The sequence below is a fragment of the Ctenopharyngodon idella genome, chromosome 3, assembly GCF_019924925.1.
Source record: "Ctenopharyngodon idella isolate HZGC_01 chromosome 3, HZGC01, whole genome shotgun sequence".
In the NCBI taxonomy this organism is placed as follows: Eukaryota; Metazoa; Chordata; class Actinopteri; order Cypriniformes; family Xenocyprididae; genus Ctenopharyngodon; species Ctenopharyngodon idella.
The window spans coordinates 12,175,538-12,189,073 of NC_067222.1; the positions used below are offsets into that span (position 1 = coordinate 12,175,538).

General features: G+C 37.7%; 1 long non-coding RNA gene across 2 annotated transcripts; it reads left to right on the forward strand.

Moving 5' to 3' along the window:
- Nucleotides 1–6,803: 6,803 nt before the first annotated feature.
- On the forward strand, nt 6,804–9,396 carry LOC127510074 (uncharacterized). 2 transcript variants are annotated; one of them, XR_007929456.1, is made up of 2 exons: nt 6,804–6,897; nt 8,194–9,396. It is a non-coding gene; the product is annotated as an uncharacterized LOC127510074 (long non-coding RNA). The 2 variants fall into 2 exon arrangements; XR_007929455.1 differs by having other exon boundaries at nt 6,839–6,897; nt 7,045–9,396.
- The last annotated feature ends 4,140 nt before the right edge of the window (nt 9,397–13,536 follow it).

A 13,536-nucleotide genomic window follows, 5' to 3' on the forward strand; every position in this document is an offset into this window, starting at 1 on the left:
TTCAGTGGCCATGTTTTCTTCATTTACATTATTTTAAAAGGGTTTGCTATTCAGCCATCATTAGGATTAGATTTGGCTATGAGATAAATGTTTTAAAAATAAAATTCTAAATATAGACCTTATGCATTTTTTTATAGAAAAATTAAATCTATATTACCAGTAAACATTACTGTGTTGATGCAAACGGTCTGTTTTGATTAGTAGCCTACAGGATTATCTTTTTTGGCAAAATAAAGCAAAAATATTGACAATATTGTGTCACACACACACACACACACACACACATATATATATACATAAACAATGTATTTACTAATCAGTCAGTACATGTAAACAGTCTACAAATCACATATATTGTTTGCACATTTTCTTGTGATTATTGACAGGTTGGCTCATGTTTCTTATATCCAGATATGATCTATTAACAATGTAATGACAAGGCGTCAGACAATTTTGCTTGATAAGATTAATGAAGGGCTATTGCCTAGTTTAGGCCAGCTATATTGAGGTATTGTAATAGTGGTTTAATTTCACAATAGTGGAAAATAATGCCCAAGCTTAGGAAAACACAAACATGGCAATGAAGGCCGGTCAGGGAGACGTGGACACTGCTCTGTTTGCCTGATTCAGAGATTACTTTGATACCCAAGTTTTTGAGTTGGAAGGAAGCACATTTTCAAAATGGCAGAGAAGAGAACAGTTTCCGTTAACTGTAAGTGCCGCCCACCCCCTGTGTGTGTGTGTGTGTGTGCGTGTATATATATATATATATATATATATGCACCATGAAGCCTTTACTAGGTCATTACTCAGTCACAACATTTGTGCTTGTGAAACCACTAAAACACAACATTGAGAAGTGTCGCATTAACAGATGAGCAGATGCATCTATATATAGCTAAAAGCCTCATAATGAGATAAATACATCTGTGACAAGACACTATATACGTACATTTCATTTGTTCAATGAACTTAAATGTTAGTTCAGCCAAAAATGATAATTCTGTCATTTATCATTTACTCACCCTTGTGTTGTTTAAACCTGAATGACATTCTTTATTCTTCTACATTTAGTCATTTTTTCCAAAGCAACTTACAAATGAGAACAAAAGAAGCAATCAAATCAACATGAGTGCAACAGAAATGAAGCTGAGGCAAAATAATCAAGAATCATGTTGCTCAAGTGAAGCCAGAAGAATCATATTTATGTGTTTCAGCCACATGAATGACAGAGGGAAGTCGTATTTACAAGTGGGAAACTGTGAATTCAGACGATACCAGTGTTGCAGAGTTTTGACATGGCAAACGTGTCTGTTGTGAATGGAAATGAGTTTGTAAAGTTCTGCACTGTATTAAAGTCATAATAAGGCAAAAGAGTTTATAGACAAGAAATACAATGTCTACAGCTTCATGGCTGATTATAGATTATGGGAAGTGGTTTCACACCAGAGATCTTTCTGATCTGTTCTCAACATCAGTGACAGTGACTTAAGTGTTTCATATAGAGGAATCAGCAGCTCTTTCTCAAGAACTCAAAGTACGACTGACGTGGAGGAAAGGCATAGACATATATATGGACTTTTACGGCAGACACTCAGAGTGTGAACCCACACACATAAAGCAGACATTCACAAGTGTTGAATTATTAGATAGGCTAACCGTTTTAGATGAGATTCCCCTTACAAAAAATAAGTACACTTAGAGCTCATTTTATGAGCTATACTCAAGTTCAAGTATATTTTAAGTATACTTTATGTAGTAAGTATACTAATATCAATGTACTAGTAGTATACTTGTGAGTGTACTATTTCAATACTACTTTGGACTAAATTGGCCGACTTTTTTGTGTATAAAAGGATACTTAAGTATACTTCAAGTGTAACAGTAGTAAACTTTGAGTACATACCAAGCGGCAACCTCCCGTGGTCTCTCTTGAAGCCAACACGGAAGTGACTTAAACTGCAATTCATCAACTGGCCACTAGGGACAGGCTCCAAAAGAGAGCAGAATCTCATTGACCCCCATGTTAAAATGCCCAACTTCACAGCAGAAAAAAAAAACATGTTTACAGCCTGGTACAAATTGTGTTTTTTGTCTATACAGCTAATTTTTCCCTTCATGACAACTTTGAGGGGGATGAATTTTTTTATACCTCATCGATTTAAATTATATTAAGCCTTAAAGTTCTGCATAATTAAGGGCATGGCCACTTGAGTGACAGGTGGATTGACATTGCTGTCACTACTAGCCATTTGTCTGAGCTGTCACATTACCTCAGCTAATTCCAGCCGCTGAAATTGGCATCTCTGATTTGTTTGTGCTTTTTTCGGGATTATTTCATTCTATCATCAAATAATATGGCTTGTTGAGTGGTTAATGTTCGAGACAGATGTACGTCTGTGTCATAGGCGTATTTTGCGGGTGGGACGGATGGGGACCAGGGCCGATATTGTCCCCACCACTTTTTGAAACATCTCGCGGCACGAATGTACACTAATACAAAAGAAACTTCTCTAATTGATTAGCAATTCATTCGTTTGTGTTAAATAATTGGCGATCTGGTGCTGGGATGTGTTGTTTTTGAAATCATGTCGAGTGCTCGTTGCCGCTGTTATCAGTAGCGCAACAGTGTTCTCTGGCGCTCGTGCACACTGAGCAGTCTTCATATGGACGAGCGCTTCAATCTATTGCTTAACGCTGTTGCGGCCGGAGACTCTATTCCTTCCTGTGAAATCACAAAACAAAATACACATAAATCACAGATGAACATCTTTGGTTTTAATGAGAAAAAAAAAAATAAATTACATGAGGGCGGATTAGAACCCAGAACCTCTTGCACACTGAACAAAAATTTCACCACTAGTCTACCAAGACATCCTTATATTACTAGCAGATCCACGTATTTATTAGTTAATGTAAATACTCTCGAGACTAACAATATATTGAATTATAGTAGATGTAAGGACGAAGCTATCATAATAACCATGAGGTATATGTCAATACATTTTGTGCATTTATTACTGTAATGATACAATTACAAGTGACAGGCTGTTGCACCCATTCAATGCAACATTTGTATTCTGACAGAACATCAATATGAACTTTTAACCTTCAATGTAAATAAATGTAATTGCACAAAGTATGTAGGCTACTATTTCATTTTGTTTATTGTGAAATAACTAATAATAATAATATTATATTTTTCTGTCTGCTGTTAAGCATTGTTCTGGGCTGCATTGATGCTTTTGGGAAACGATACTTTCTTACGATGCTAAACGCAACCCTGTTTGAATGTAGTGTCGGCAGTGACTAGTAAAAAAAAAAAAAACACCTTAGTATCGATATTTTAATTTGAGTATTGATACTTTCAATACTCAACGTCAGTATCGATATATCGATACTTCATATCGATCTGCCCATCCCTAGAAATGAACGTCTCAAAATCCAAATGAATCAAACAGGATCGACTTGGAATCTAGTTAATGAATGTATGCATGTCGTGGATCCACAAATGCAGATCTTACTCATTGCACGCACAAATTCTGACCTACATTAATACAAAATCAAAGTTTTGTATTCACAACTATGTCTCTATTTGTACAAAAGCCTTCACATGCACGTAGTTCTAGATTTTGCACACAGAAGTTGTAAAGTATTAGTTTAAATGTAGCAATGCACATTTGTGAATTTGTCAAAAAGATGGGTAGTTAATAATTTGTTGTTTGTGTGTGGGATGTGAAATGCTTGAAATCCATGAAAAGGAAGTCTCAAAATCCAAATGAATCAAATTAGATTGACTCAAAAAAGACGTCAATGAATACATGTGTCACCTGATCCACAAATGCACATCTTCTTTGTTGCATGCGCATCTCAGGGGCGTAGTGCCGAATCTTGGGCCCTCTGCAAAGACAGTTTGTGGCCTTTGCCAGCATCCCATGATACACGCAACTTATCCTTTTTTTAAAAAATAAATAAATAATAGTGTACAACTATACACAGATATCTGTAGTCTAGAAATGGGTTTAATAAGCTGTTAAAATAAAGACTTTAATATGTCTGCATTGTATTTTAGAGGCTAAAAAGAGATGAAAGTTCTCAGTTGGCATATACAGGTGCTGGTCATATAATTAGAATATCATCAAAAAGTTGATTTAGTTCACTAATTCCATTCAAAAAGTGAAACTTGTATATTATATTCATTCATTACACACAGACTGATATATTTCAAATGTTTATTTCTTTTAATTTTGATGATTATAACTGACAACTAAGGAAAATCCCAAATTCAGTATCTCAGAAAATTAGAATATTGTGAAAAGGTTCAATACTGAAGACACCTGGTGCCACACTCTAATCAGCTAATTAACTCAAAACACCTGCAAAGGCCTTTAAATGGTCTCTCAGTCTAGTTCTGTAGGCTACACAATCATGGGGAAGACTGCTGACTTGACAGTTGTCCAAAAGACGACCATTGACACCTTGCACAAGGAGGGCAAGACACAAAGGTCATTGCAAAAGAGGCTGGCTGTTCACAGAGCTCTGTGTCCAAGCACATTAATAGAGAGGCGAAGGGAAGGAAAAGATGTGGTAGAAAAAAGTGTACAAACAATAGGGATAACCACACCCTGGAGAGGATTGTGAAACAAAACCCATTCAAAAATGTGGGGGAGATTCACAAAGAGTGGACTGCAGCTGGAGTCAGTGCTTCAAGAACCACTACGCACAGACGTATGCAAGACATGGGTTTCAGCTGTCGCATTCCTTGTGTCAAGCCACTCTTGAACAGCAGACAGCGTCAGAAGCGTCTCGCCTGGGCTAAAGACAAAAAGGACTGGACTGCTGCTGAGTGGTCCAAAGTTATGTTCTCTGATGAAAGTAAATTTTGCATTTCCTTTGGAAATCAGGGTCCCAGAGTCTGGAGGAAGAGAGGAGAGGCGCACAATCCATGTTGCTTGAGGTCCAGTGTAAAGTTTCCACAGTCAGTGATGGTTTGGGGTGCCATGTCATCTGCTGGTGTTGGTCCACTGTGTTTTCTGAGGTCCAAGGTCAACACAGCCGTATACCAGGAAGTTTTAGAGCACTTCATGCTTCCTGCTGCTGACCAACTTTATGGAGATGCAGATTTCATTTTCCAAGAGGACTTGGCACCTGCACACAGTGCCAAAGCTACCAGTACCTGGTTTAAGGACCATGGTATCCCTGTTCTTAACTGGCCAGCAAACTCGCCTGACCTTAACCCCATAGAAAATCTATGGGGTATTGTGAAGAGGAAGATGCGATATGCCAGACCCAACAATGCAGAAGAGCTGAAGGCCACTATCAGAGCAACCTGGGCTCTTATAACACCTGAGCAGTGCCACAGACTGATCGACTCCATGCCACGCCGCATTGCTGCAGTAATTCAGGCAAAAGGAGCCCCAACTAAGTATTGAGTGCTGTACATGCTCATACTTTTCATGTTCATACTTTTCAGTTGGCCAAGATTTCTAAAAATCATTTCTTTGTATTGGTCTTAAGTAATATTCTAATTTTCTGAGATACTGAATTTGGGATTTTCCTTAGTTGTCAGTTATAATCATCAAAATTAAAAGAAATAAACATTTTAAATATATCAGTCTGTGTGTAATGAATGAATATAATATACAAGTTTCACTTTTTGAATGGAATTAGTGAAATAAATCAACTTTTTGATGATATACTAATTATATGACCAGCACCTGTACATAGATAATGTAACGAATCGTCACACAAAGTGGGATCCATAAGCAGGCTTTATTAAACAGTTCTCGTGGTCAAACAGGCAAGGGTCAAACAGTGGCAAACAGGTACAGCAGGGAAAAGACAGAATCGTGGTCGTAGAACAGGCAGTAGATCAGGGCAGGCAGATATCAATCACAAGTCCAATACAGAGCAAATAGTCCAAAGGGCAGGCAGCAGAGAATCGTAAACGAGTAGCAGACTGGGTCAATAACAGGCAGACAAACACAATAAAGAAAGCTCAGAAATGCAAACCGTAGTAGTACAAGACCTCGCAATGATTGCAAGGTTGAGAGCAGCTTAAATAGTCCAGGTGATGCGCTGCAGCTGGGTGTGGTAATTAGTGCCACATGAAATGTAGTGCGTGTATGGAGATGTGTGAATGCGTTAGTATTCGGGTGATGGCGCCCTCTGATGGCCAGAGGAGGGAATCACGGAGTTCGTCTCTGTGACAGATCAGCATAAAAAATGTCTCTGTTCATTGAAGTCATAGTGAAAGTGGTTTTTTTTTTTTTTTTTTTTTAAACAATGTCCATTGTGCTTGGAGTAATATAATGTTTGCTGGACAGTAGCAACAGCTCTGTATTTTCTTTCCATTTGTAGACTATTTGTCTTATTGTGATGAACACCCAGGTCTTTGGACATGATTTTGTAGTTTTTTCCAGCTTTCTGCATCTCTATAATGTGTCTTTAGGTCCTGTGAATATTGTCCGGATAGATGATGGTTCACACTAACCAATCTATTTTCAGAAGAACAGATTTTGACAGATTTGACATGTACAACCCACATTTATCTTATTTCCTTAAAAGGGGACCTACTACTGTGAATGATTACTCAATATCTTCAGTACATTTAGAAGTGAAGGAGATATGACTGAAAGTTGAGAATCTGTAAAATAAATGGCATAAAGATTGATTTCTGTGTGTGTGTTTGCACTTACTTCTATAATATATACCACAAATAGTTAAGTACAAATTGAAACACTTTCACTTTCTGCATTGCCATGTGATTTCAAGGAACTGCTGTGATGTTATTTCAAAGAAATCCTGTGTCATGTGCTATATAAATAACAGTAGAGAGGTTTCATTTGCTATTTGGACCTCTGAAGGTGGACAGAAGATACAGAAATCAACGCTCAGGTTTGTCTTTTTATCACTTTAATTTCAACTGTTATGTATTACACTTTTACTAATTGTAATTATTTTCATTTTTAATTATTTGAATATATAATTTATTTTATGTTCTTGGTTCTTATGTTCTTGGTTACTCTTGGTGCATATTGACAGGCTTCGAAAAGACATGACACACAATTGATAGCAAAAGCATCCAGTGGGACTGATGGTAGCCAGTGACAGCTGCCACCCTAAACATGAGCTCGCATATTGATGCATGAACAATTTTCTGACTTACGTATGAAGGAGCGTCACTTATAATCAACCCTTCTGCAGATATTGTCCAAAGAAGAATTGAAATCTTTACATATCTAATATAGCCTACTAAAGCACACTATTCATTTGAGTTGCATCTTCTGTCGGCTGTAAAATGTTTTTAAATCTGACAGAGACAGAAATTGCATCGCCAAATCAATGTACTATATTTAAGTTTATAAATGTAAATGTTTTTTCTTCCTTTTTATTTTTTAATTGGTTGAAAATGTTGTTTAGCTGAACAACAAATGTAAACATAACACTGCATTCACACGGGCCGTCAGCGTTAAAGCTTCTCATTTACTTTGAATGGGTGCCGTCATGCATTGCCGAACTGAATTGTGGGTTCCATTGCCTCGCTTCACTCACTTTGCTTGCAGCAGAAGTTAAAGATTTCTCAACTTTTCAAGCGCCAACGCAGCCAATCTGATTGCCTTATGCAAACACCCTAGAGCAGTTGCTAGACAGTTGCGTTCATGCAACACTGGAAAGTAATGTGTTTGGCTGTTGTACTATAGTCACGTCAGCTTAAGCTTCAGACACGTCCTTCGTCAAGCGTTCACGCCGACGCGCTGTGTGAATGCAGCGTTAATCGTATAGTGATGTTACTATCTGCTTATCTTCACCGAGAGATGCACCGATGCATCGGCCGCCGATATTTATGGACCGGTTTTTGATCAATTTACAACCATCGGTATATCGGCTATAGCATGAAAAGGCCGATATAACAAACCAATGGTTTATTAATTAAGGCACTGAGCTGTATAATTTCTGTTGCATAATCCAAGATTAATCCTATTATTCCCACTCTGCTGCTGTCTGCGTTTTAATGTTAATCAAACAACAAAAGACAAAAAGAATTAATATGTATAGGGCCCTATGATTTCCGCAATGCGGAAAACGCATATGGAATCAACGCAATGTAATAATAATATATGAATTTCATTTATACGGTGAAGTATATGCAGTGTTATTTTACATTTGTTTACTTTATTTATGTATCTGAAGACTGGAGATGGTCCTCACTGCAGAACACGAGATCTAGATCCAACTCCTCCCACTTTACATATCCCTAAACCTACCTTCCTCTGCCCCCCTGGATCTAAACCTACCCATCTTCAACCCCTGAATCTGGATCCAACTCCTCCCACTTTACATATCCCTGCATCTACCCGTCTCCACCCCCTGGATCTAAACCTACCAGTCTCTGCCCTCTGGATCTCGTGCAGTGAGGGGCTTCTGGGAAACTGTTACAACTCGAGGAGCACGGGCGTGTCTCTGCAGTGGCATTATGTCATCAGCTTGCGAACACAGTTTACAGGGAAAGACCGATGTAAGCCTGTGGCTGTAGGATACAGTGTTTCCAATGCCACTTGTCCTGTATTTTTTCTTTCAATAGTGAATAGACCTATATTAAGGGTAACATTTGTGCAACAGAATGCAGTGTTAAATTAATACACACTATTTGGTGTGACATCTGGATGGCAGCCACAAACATCTTCATTCATGTTGTTTCTTTCTTTTTTATATGCATTATCTTTCCTTATGTACTAATTTCTTAAAATATTCAATATTCATTTACTCATTACTTTTCATTATATTTTACTTTACTGTTACTTTTTATTTACTTATGTATATGTAAGCCTATATATGTTGTGTGCTGTATTGTCATCTCAACTTCACAGTTGTGACTCATTCATTTCCTTTTTTTATTTTGGCAATGTTACATTATACGATAACAACTGTAGAATTTATGCTGGTCAGACAAAGACTAATCTGGTCTGATAAAATTCACCTAAGATCATTCAATAATTTTTTTTTTTTTTTTTCATAAAAATTTGCTTTCTGTTATTTGTCTGTCTGCATGTCTTTTGTAAAAGAGTTAACATGGCAAGCTGTTGACATGGTGTTGAATAGGCCAAAATCTGATATGTCAGGTCTAGTGAAGACTGGATCTTACACATTTAATTCCTTAACTTTTCACCTGATGTATAACACTGATAAAACATTTGGCATTAAACTTTATATAGTTTAAAAGAAAGGCCTCCTAGAAGGCACCAAGTCAAGGCCAAGACCAGAGTGTGTCCAGACCAAGACTTTGAGGGGCTGAGACAGAGACCAAGACCAGACCAGCACTCCTCACATTCATCTGAAACATCCACTGTCTGAGAAAAGTCTTGATGAAATAATAAACATTAATTTGAACTACAATTACAAATGCACAAATTATTTTATAAGAAGTTTCAAATATACATTTTTGAATATAGAAATATGATGGTAAAACAAATACAATTATACTTTTTAATATGACACTAAAACCGCCAAGAGGTAGCGGTAAATTACTCAGTGAGTGAGTCGCAAATCATTTATTCAACCGATTCTTTTAAAGCACTTGATTAATTCAGCAGTGAAACACCACTTGTGTTTTGCTGGGAAACACACAACAGTTCTGCTGTGGATTTGTGTGGAACTATTTTAGATCAAATACTTGTCAAAATGTAAGTCATTTTACATGACAACTGCGTTTTGCCAGCCTGAGAATTGAAACCGATTTCAAAGTGTGAGTTTTTGAAAAAGATACTGTTATCATTTCTGTGTAAAGTTAAAAAAATGCAAATCTGTGAAAATGGTGACGGCATGCACGTGTATTACGTGTTCGGTCTATAGGCATGTGCGTTTGAATGCTTATGTGCACAGGCTCGTAGTCTTTCTTTACAAAGTGACATTGCCAATCATGTTTACATATTATTTACACAATGGCAGTAAGTTGTTCACAATACATTGATTCTCCTAATTTTTAATTTTTTTTAACATTTCTATTTTTTTCATAATAAACCTGCCGCTTATATACGTTCGTGATTCTTCGAGATTTTTCCGGTTGTGAGAGGGAAATATAGATGAAATATAGTTAAATATAAATGAAATGTATCTGAAATAATATAATAATAATAATAATAATAATAATAATTGAAATATAGATGAAATATTTGATTTAGTAGTAATATTGCTGTCAATTTCATGTTTTTCAATATTTGTTTTTGTAATGTTGCTGTTTTCTAAATTTACTTAATTTAAAGATGTTTTAAAATCATAAGATATGATTTTGTTTTATTCAGTGTTACTATCAGCAAGCACTAACAGGTACATTAGTGTTAGTATTTTGAAGTATTAACTGTCCATACATTGCAGTTTAAAAAGAATCTGTTGAGGCTCTTGTTGGTGAATAGAATATATTTTTTGAAATATATTTTTCTGTCAAAATAGTACAAGATTATCCTACAATATATTACATCAAATAAGGGTTAGCACAAAAGTTATCTAAATGTAATCCAAAAGCAGTCAGATGATGTTATATTACTGATTACAAATTTTGTCATGTAACTGATTACCCAGCTCTGGACACGATAGACGTAGGATCCACAGCAAGACCAATGAGTACTTGTGCACCACCAACCCCTCTACCAGATACCTTCAGACATAACCTGCGCTCTCTTTCTCCTGCTCATCTTTCCTCTGTCGTGTCATCCTCCCTTTCCTCACCCACACAATTCTCATCTCTGGATGTGAATACAGCTATAGACACTTTATGTTCTACTTTAGCTTCTTCTCTAGACAATGTTTGTCCTCTCTCATCCAGGCCAGCACGTGCCACTCCCTCTAACCACTGGTTATCTGATGTTCTTTGTGAACACCGGACCAAACTCAGGGCGACAGAGAGAAAGTGGTGCAAATCCAAAGACCAATCTGACCTAGTTAAGTATCAGTCTCTGCTCTCATCCTTTTCTGATGAGGTTCATGCCGCTAAATCTACATATTTCCAAAACAAGATCAACAGCACTTCAAACACACGTACATTTTTCAAAACATTCAACTCTCTCCTATGTTCCCCTCCACCACCCCCCACCACCTCTTTAACTGCTGATGATTTTGCTCATTTCTTCACTGACAAAACAACAAACATCAGCAGTCAGTTCTCAGTTCCACACACACAGGAACTCAGACCTTCCACATCCACAGCCACAAATCTTCTATTCCCTCACTGAGGCAGAAGTATCTAAACTTCTCCTCTCCAGACATCCCACCACCTGCCCTTTAGATCCCATCCCCTCACACCTTCTACAAGCCATCTCTCCCACACTTCTACCAGCACTCACACACATTATCAACATCTCTCCACACAGGCATTTTCCTTACCGCATTACCAAGCAGGCTCAAGTAACCCCACTGCTGAAAAACCCACATTAAACAGTTGTAGACAGTTACAGACCTGTCTCTCTCCTACCATTCATAGCAAAAACACTTGAACGGGTTGTGTTCAACCAGGTGTCATCTTTCCTCTCACAGAATAACCAACTGGATGCCAAACAATCAGGCTTCAAGAGCGGTCATTCAACTGAGACTGCATTACCATCGGTCACTGAATCCCTGCGGATTGTGAAGGCTGATTCCAAATCATCAGTTCTCATTCTGTTAGATCTGTCTGCTGCCTTTGATACTGTGAATCATCAGATCCTTCTGTCCACCCTCTTATTGCTGGGCATCACAGGTACTCCACTTCACTGGTTTATCTCACAGGTAGGTCTTTCAGAGTTGTCTGGAGATGGGAGGTATCCAAAGCTCATCAACTGATCACAGGAGTTCCTCAGGGTTCAGTTCATGGACCCCTCCTCTTCTCCATATACACTACATCACTGGGCCCCATCATACAGGTACATGGTTTCTCCTACCATTGCTATGCTGATGATACGCAGCTCTTCCTTTCATTTCCCACAGTAGCTGCACAAATCTCAAGCTGTCTGGTGGACATCTCGGCATGGATGAAGGAACATCATCTGCAGCTCAACCTGGCAAAGACTGAGCTTCTTGTCTTCCCTGCCAATCCAACTCTACAGCACGATTTTACCATCCAGCTAGGTACTTTATTGATTACCCCATCAAGGTCGGCCAGAAATCTCGGAGTAATCTTTGATGACCAACTGAACTTTAAAGAACACATTGCAAAGACGAGCTCGGTCATTCAGATTTTCACTACACAACATCAGGAAAATCAGGCCTGTTCTAACACAACATGCAACACAACTTCTGGTCCAGGCCCTGGTTATTTCTAGGCTTGATTACTGCAATGCTTTTCTGGCTGGACTTCCATCATGTGCAAACAAACCTCTACAAATGATTCAGAACGCTGCAGCACGTCTTGTCTTTAACGAGCCCAAAAGAGCCCACGTCACGCTTCTATCCATCTCTCTGCACTGGCTACCACTTGCTGCTCGCATCAAGTTCAAGGTGTTGACCCTTGCTTACAGATCTACCACAGGCTCAGCACCCTCCTACTTCCACTCACTCTTACGAGTCTACATCCCTACCAGAAGCCTGCGATCGCTAAATGCGCAAAGGCTTGTGGTACCATCACAGAGAGGCACTAAATCGCTCTTCAGAACATTCTCTGTTCCTTGCTGGTGGAATGATCTCCCCGCCTCCATCTGGAATGCAGAATCCCTGGCAATATTCAAAAGACAGCTGAAAACTCATCTCTCTTTTGAGAGCACTTAATCTCATTTAAAAAAAAATAAATAAAAACGTTCTCTTCCTTCAATCCCTCCCTATTCTAGCATATGCTATTCTAAGCAAAGTCTGAAACTTGTATTGTTGAGCACTTTTTGCGTCTATTTGCCTCTCCGCGATGACTCGCTATTGTACTCCTCACTTGTAAGTCGTTCTGGATAAAAGCGTCTGCTAAATGAATAAATGTTAATGTAAATGAGTATAGAAGCTTTATTATTACAATCAATGGCCATCCTTTGAAGTGTCACAAAATTGTGAAATTTACAGAAGTAGGTATAAATAAGGTACAAAAGTGAAAAGATACCAATGTATACTTTTAAATGACTAATAATATTCACATAAATTGTCCTAAGACGCAGTCTGTTGATTTTCAGCTTAAAAACTGTATAATCCAAGACTCGTCTGTTCAATTTTTGTTGCAGTTGGTGAATTGTCTTGTCAGTCTCTCCTGGCTGGCTCGCCAAATTGTTAGATTTCTCTATGTTAATTTAACATAGACATTTTGCTGTGTACTATTACATAAATCTTATAGGTTTCATGTATGTATGACTGACAAACCTGAATCACATTCAGTTTATTAATACAATTACATAAATCTGACCTGTTTCAATTATGTATGACTGACAGAAAATATAAATCACATCCAGTTATTAATTTATGTTAAACCTATGTAATCCAAATGGATGAAAATGTATATATGCAAATCAAAATACATAAATATTAAATTAAGACATAAATGTTTTTTGAGTGTATTTATAATGCATTCTAAGACTATTCTTAATGCATTAT